This window comes from Enhydra lutris, unplaced genomic scaffold, assembly GCF_002288905.1.
Source record: "Enhydra lutris kenyoni isolate GAN:26980312 unplaced genomic scaffold, ASM228890v2 scaffoldscaffold34, whole genome shotgun sequence".
NCBI lineage: Eukaryota > Metazoa > Chordata > Mammalia > Carnivora > Mustelidae > Enhydra > Enhydra lutris.
Window position 1 is genome coordinate 27,585,802 of NW_019154118.1, and position 6,638 is coordinate 27,592,439.

Sequence of the window (6,638 nt, forward strand, 5' to 3'; positions counted from 1 at the left end):
CTAATTAATTTGCATTTCAAAGGCACAGGAGGAAAACACCAGCCCCTCCTAGAAGGAGGAGCATGCAGTAAAGGGCAGAGTTTCTACCAGGCTTGGGCGCCTCCTTAGATTAAACGGGGAGGTTTTGGAATTGGTTAAGATAAACAAAATTAGTGGGCTTTAAATTGTTCCGGGAGCCACACCTCTGCTCCTGAAAGGACGGGTGTTGTAAAGTTGTCTTAACGTCTTTTGTTTCAGGTAGCTTTGCTCTTTTGAGATTTTCAGTAGCCTTTTGCAATAAATCTTTCAACAAACGTATTTCATAATCTTGAAACCTTTTGGAGCCTTCTACGCGCTGATTAAAATAAGTGTCCCAGTGTTTGTTTGTTTCCTTTCACTGGCACTTCTTAAATGATCTTATTTAATGAGAATGTTCCCCACAACTGGGCCATTATAATTCCAGGTTCCCTTTGGTTAAATTTTTCCATCTTGCCAGATAGTGGCAACTTTAGGGACTTTTGTTCTTACACATAAAATAAGCAGGTGTGCTGGAGGTTATAAAACTTCCCGTATATTCTCACTAGGCCTTTGGGTTTCTCTGAGCCAAAGGAATACCTAAAAGGGACATGCCACAGGGCTGGGGACTCGGGGGTGCTTTACAGTGGACCTCATTGCATGAAATGTTCTTGAATGGCAGGTAACCTAGTGCCAGTCTAACCAGTCCCATGACCAACTTACCGTTGTTCAGGATTCTTAACATGGTAAGTGCGGTACCAGCCTTTAAATGCTGACCCATGCGCATCAGTGTTTGTGGCTTTATTTTTGGCTTCCAACATTCCCTTTAGCAGCAAGTGGCTTTTATTGAAAACAATCCCAGAGGCCTTGCACCGGCCCCACTCCAGCCGAAATCAAACCCAGTCCAGTCCCAGACCCAGGCGAGTTCTTACCTCTGACCCAGTCCAGTACTCTGGTGACCATGAGGAATTCTCAGTGTGGGCTAAATGAGCAGACTTCAGGAAATGGGGGGCACAGACTAGGCTTGGGGACGGGACTAAGCCAGGAAACCCAGTTCAAGGAGGCTGCCGAAGACAAATGCAGAAGGGGTTCCTCCACACAGCTGTGGGCTGAACCCAGAGCAAAGGGCTGGCCTTCTGCTAAGAGCCTCCTACTCTGGAGGGCTCTGTGAACCCTGGACGGCAAAGCTGACTAGATCTGGTGCTCGACCACAAAAAGACCAGAGCTCAGACCACTAGGCACTCACCAACGGGCCTCAGAAATAGCAGAAAAAGACAACTCAAACCTGTTTGCAGGGCGACATGTCTGTGTTTCTCTTTGTCCCCAGGTGCTGACAGAGGTTTGCTTCGGATCTCAATGCTGCCACCAAATCTGTTAAAGAACAAAAGTTCAACTGAGTGAATCTGAAGGCTTAATTACCTTTATTAAGCAATTTATGAGGCAGACAGTATCTCATCTGGCAAGTGGAAGGGAGGTCTGAGGAGGTGTACAAAATGGAAGGTTTTTATAGGAAGGATGGTGGGGCAAGAAAGTCTTGAGCAAAAGAAAAGAGAGGATTTTTCTAGGCAAGGTCACCTTCCCCTGGGGGGAAGGGCCAGGAGGTCTCAGGTGGATGAGACCTCCGCTTCCTTTGTTGGTGGGGGATGAAGGGGGCTCATGTGACAGATCACATCACAGAAGCAGAAAATTCTTGGCTGACCGGGTAAGACAACATTTCTGAGGAAGGCTGAAACTGCAGTTAGGTTAGGGGTGAAGCCTCAGATTGCTGACTTGTCCTAAACGACGCCATGTTGGGCCTGTGTTTTTCTTTTTAACAGTTCACAACTGGGCTGTGTGGTCAAGAAGCCTAGCTTTCGGCCTACCTTGGCGTTTGACATAACTTCCTCTCTGAGCTCAATCATCTCTAGCTTTTGGTTGAAAAGTGAAAGAAGTGTGACTTCTCCTGTCACTTGGGCTGTCAGAGGTCACTGAGGGTTTTGCACTGGGCTGATTTCAATACTGTTGTGTCTCACGGAGTAGGGAGGTTGCGGGGGAAGGAGAGAGCTGGGGGCAGAGCTGGGTGTTGGAGCAGTGGAAACACACACAGCATTTACGGATTAAGTTTGTGGTCTTCTAGGAGCACACTTTGTGGAATCCTGAAACAATCATAATAGCAACCTCAGAAATCACTCAGATCGCCATAACAAACACAGTAATGATGGAGAAGTTTCAAACACTGTGAGAATTACCAAAATGTGACAGATAGACAAAGTGAGCAAATGCTGTGGGGAAAATGGCGCCCACAGACTTGCCTGGTGCAGAGTCACCACAAACCCTCAGTGTGTAAAAAAGCAAAACAAAACTGATGGGCCGGCTGGGAAACCGGGGCTCCAAAATGGCAGATCTTCCCGCCAACCCTCTCCAAGATGGCGGACTTTCCCGCCACCCTCACTGCGGCCTCCATGTCACTGTCAGGAGATTGAAACTCTCCACCCAGCAGCTTCCAAATTGGGAACTGCCCATCACGGAGGGCCCTCACCCTATACCTTCCAATCCCCAAATATGGATGTGAGCCCATGCCCTACCTTGGCCTGATAAAAGACCCCCGCCAACCCCCTCCCAGTGCAACTTCCCCCACTCCCCTTTCCAGAGTTGAGGAACCTCCCTGAGAGTGCCCACCTCCTCCCAGCGCGACTTTCCTGGCTCCCCTTCTCCTGAACCCTGAAACTTCGCTGGAGATGCCTTTAATAAACCTTGCCTTGTGCCCACCTTGCCTGGTGTTATGTTTACCTCGCCTGCAAAACTTTACAAAAACAACATAGTCTCTAAGAAGTGCAACCAGATAAGGTGTGTGGGTAGGTATCCCAGGGCCCCGTTTTTGTTAAAGACTCCATGTCAGATAGCTACTTGGGAGGCATGCTCTTACGACTCTTCTACTCAAGAACCCACGTTGGCTCCCCTTTGCCTGTCACCTTTGTTTCCATTTTGAATTCCTCACTGAGGCTGCCTGGTTGTAAATCATCCCACTCTAGACCTAACCTACCTCTCAAAACGCACCTCCCTCTGATCCCAAACACCCTTTGATTCAAGCAACTTTGTTTTTCCCTCCTTCCTAGGATTCTGGCCTCAGCATTTTGTTTCTATGATTCTCCTGGTTGGGTTGTTCTCTTTGCACACGCTACCTTTTGTAGATGACAGATGATAGACAGATCGCGATAGGTCAGAGACTTCAGAGTAAAGCGATCAATGACACCATGTACTCATGCACTCGGCTCCTGAGAAAGACACTTGCCCACCCTGGGCCTGAGTGTTTTGATCTTTAAAACTGAGCTACTAATAATAATTTTCCAGCATTTCTGAGTGGGGGAAAGAACCTAGTTCAGTACCTAGAACACAGAAATACCTCACATTCATCATCTTCTGCCTCCTCTATTAACAATCCCCAAATCTGTGGCTGCAGGAATGTCCTGGCAGGCTCTGTGGGTATCCCTAATTGCTCCAGGCCATATATAATCGTCTCTCTCCTGACAGCTCACAGCACTTTATCTACACTCTCATTTGTTGTCATTCTAGTCCTTCTTGATGCTGACATTTCATCTCCTCAAATTACCTTCCATTTCCCAGCACTAAGTGTGGAGATGGTCCTCCCACTGCCCAGAGCAGTGGTTGGGCAACCTCCACGGCCACCTGAGCAGGGCCTGAAAGGGGGGGGACCTGTCTTCTCACTCAAGCTCCATGGCCTGCATTCATGGAGTCCCCAAACCCACAGCTTACCTGTGTCTTCTCATTCATAAAATGGAATCCATGCTTATGGAACCTGTCTACTTACTGCACACAGTTGCCAAGACCATGAGATTTAAAAAAAAAAAAAAAAAAAATTGGAAGCATTTAACAAAGAAGTGTATTTTGACATGACCTTCTTTCCGGGATATAGCTCAGGACTACTGAGGAATGGGAAGCACTGGGCTCTGAGGTGTATTCATGCCATTGTATCCTGGAAAGTAGGAATAATTATGAGCCCTCCCTCCCTCCCTGTACAGGAAGAAAACAGAAGCTGAAGATGGTGAGTAACTTCCCAAGATCTACAGCTAAAGAATGCAAATTAACCCCAGAGCTGTTGGGTCTCAATGTCCATAATCATAGGATGCAGAAGAGGAGAGGCTTTAGGCTTAGAAAAAAATAATATTTTACATTTGGTGAGAGCTCTCACTAAGATGCATTAGTTGTCATATACGATCGGCTCTGAAGATATGAACAGGAATACATGACAGATAACCGGGAGGGAAGTGACTTTCTAAGTGTTGAAAATGTCAGGGCGGGGATACAAGCCCAGGGTTCCTCTGCCCTCTGTGTGCAAGCTTCCCACAGGGGCTACTATCAGAAATGGTACTGGCGCACCCTAGGCTACCCTAGGCCATTGTGACGTGAGGATTGCTGACTGTTACGTTCCATTTAAACACCACTAACAATCAGACGCAACGCTAATTTCTTTCAGGATGAGTGTCTATTGAGTGTCTACCTATTAGCTAGGTACGTATCTTAGGAGATACACTGATCATCTCTATAACTTATCTCTGTCTACACCCCCATCTACCTGTGGGCGGCTCTGGTTCGGTCACTAACGGAAGCTCTTCCTCTTACCGCTTTGACCACTTTGTGGTGGCTTGAGCGCATCCAGAAAAAAGGGAAGAAAATCAGTTCCGATGCAGGCTATCTTTATAAGCCCTGATTTTAGTGTTTAAAATTCAATGTGATCATTTACCTAAATCATAATTTACCTGATCATAATTTACCTAAAACAGAATGTATCCCTCTTAATGGTACAAGGTGATTATTGACGAATATGTGTTCTAACTATAATGTCATTGGGGTGCAGAACATTTCCATCCCCTCGGAAGGTGCCCTCCTGCCCTGGACGCTCAGTTTCCCTTGCCTCCTCCTTGGGCAGTTAGTGATGGGACTCCCAACATGGTATGTAAGGTTTTCCTACTCTAGAGCTTTATAGAACTGGAGTCCTAAGGTATTTGTTCTTCTGCACATGGTCCTTGCTACGGAGTGGCTCTCTGCTTGGCTTCAGGGACCCATGCTTTCATTTCCACATCCCCAGGGCTGGGTGTCATCCTGGTGGACTTCCTCTCCATGGTGTGCATCACCAGCTAGGGCAGAGACCCTCATGTGAAATCTTCAAGGCATTTCAAAAATAAATACATATAAAAGTGGCAGGGAAGGGCGCCTGGATGTCTCAGTCGTTAAGCATCTGCCTTCGGCTCAGGTCATGATCCCAGGATCCTGGGATCGAGCCCCGCATCGGGCTCCCTGCTCGGCAGGAAGCCAGCTTCTCCGGCTCCCACTGCCTCTCCCAGTGCTTGTGTTCCCTCTCTCACTATCTCTCTCCCTGTCAAATAAATATAAATACAATCTTTAAAAAAAAAAAAAGAAGAAGAAGAAGAAGAAGAAAAACTATCCTTTTTTAAAAATTAAAAAAAAAAAAGTGACAGGGAAGCAAAGAACCTACATTCCTGCTTCCTTTCCTGGAACCTTCCCTGCACCCCAAAGTGCATGTGATAAGAAGTAAAGTAAAATCAAAGTGCGCTGAGAAAAAGCTCAGATTAGAATCTGCACAGTGAATTTTATTCTAATTAATAGAAACCTAACACTTAGCCTGAAATGCAGGAGCTAAGCTAGTGACTCAGGTCAAAAGGCAAGTTTGTTTTTAATTATACAGGAGTTTTAGAACAATAGTACCGCCACTATGAATATTTAATTTACATATCTCACACATGTGCACACAGCCACACACCCACACACATACACACAGAGGATATTTTAATAATTCTGGGTACTTATTCTCTCACGATAATAAGGCAATAGAAAGAATGGATATTTAAACTGCTCTGTCAGATGTTCCGAGTCCAGAGCCTGAAGTGTGGTCTCTGTGGTGTCCCTAAAAACAGAGCCATCTGCCATGGGAGGGCAATAGGAAAGAAAACTTTAATTCTGGTGCTAACAGCTTCCACTCCTAAAAACAACAGGGCTCTGCAGGAACGTCGCCCATATCTGCAGGTTGGGGCACAGGACACAGGTATCCATCTTCTCCAAACGCTTCAGAATGGAAGTCTGTGCTGCCTCCCAGAATCCGTGTGCCTCAAACCTGATGCCCAATGTGATGGTAGGAGGAGCTGGGGTCTTTGGAAGCCGATGAGGTCCTGAAGGCAGAGCCCTTACAAGAGAGGCTCCAGACAGACCCTTTGCCTTTTCCGCAAAGTGAGGACGGGGTGGGCGAGCAGTCAGCAGCCTGTGACCCTGAGCGTGGCGCGCACTCAGCCCTGCTGGCCTGGCTGGCCCCTGAGTGCACACTTCCAGCCTCCAGAGCCCTGAGAAATCAATCCCTCTCCTTCAGAAGCATCCCTCTATGGTATTTCGTGCTAACAGCCTGCATGGACTAAGCTGCCAAAGGAGGGTGACTCTCCCAGATCACACATCCTCCTTCCAAAGGAACAGGAGAGACAGCACTGCGAGTCAAACTCCAAGTGCACTTTTCAGTTCTTCTCCCAGCCCCACTCCCCTCCTTCTCTGACCTCATCAGAGTGCCGGAAAGAAATTCCCCCAAAGATACTCTCCTCCATGTCCATGCAGGCTGGGTTTCGGGGAACTGTTTTTCGTGG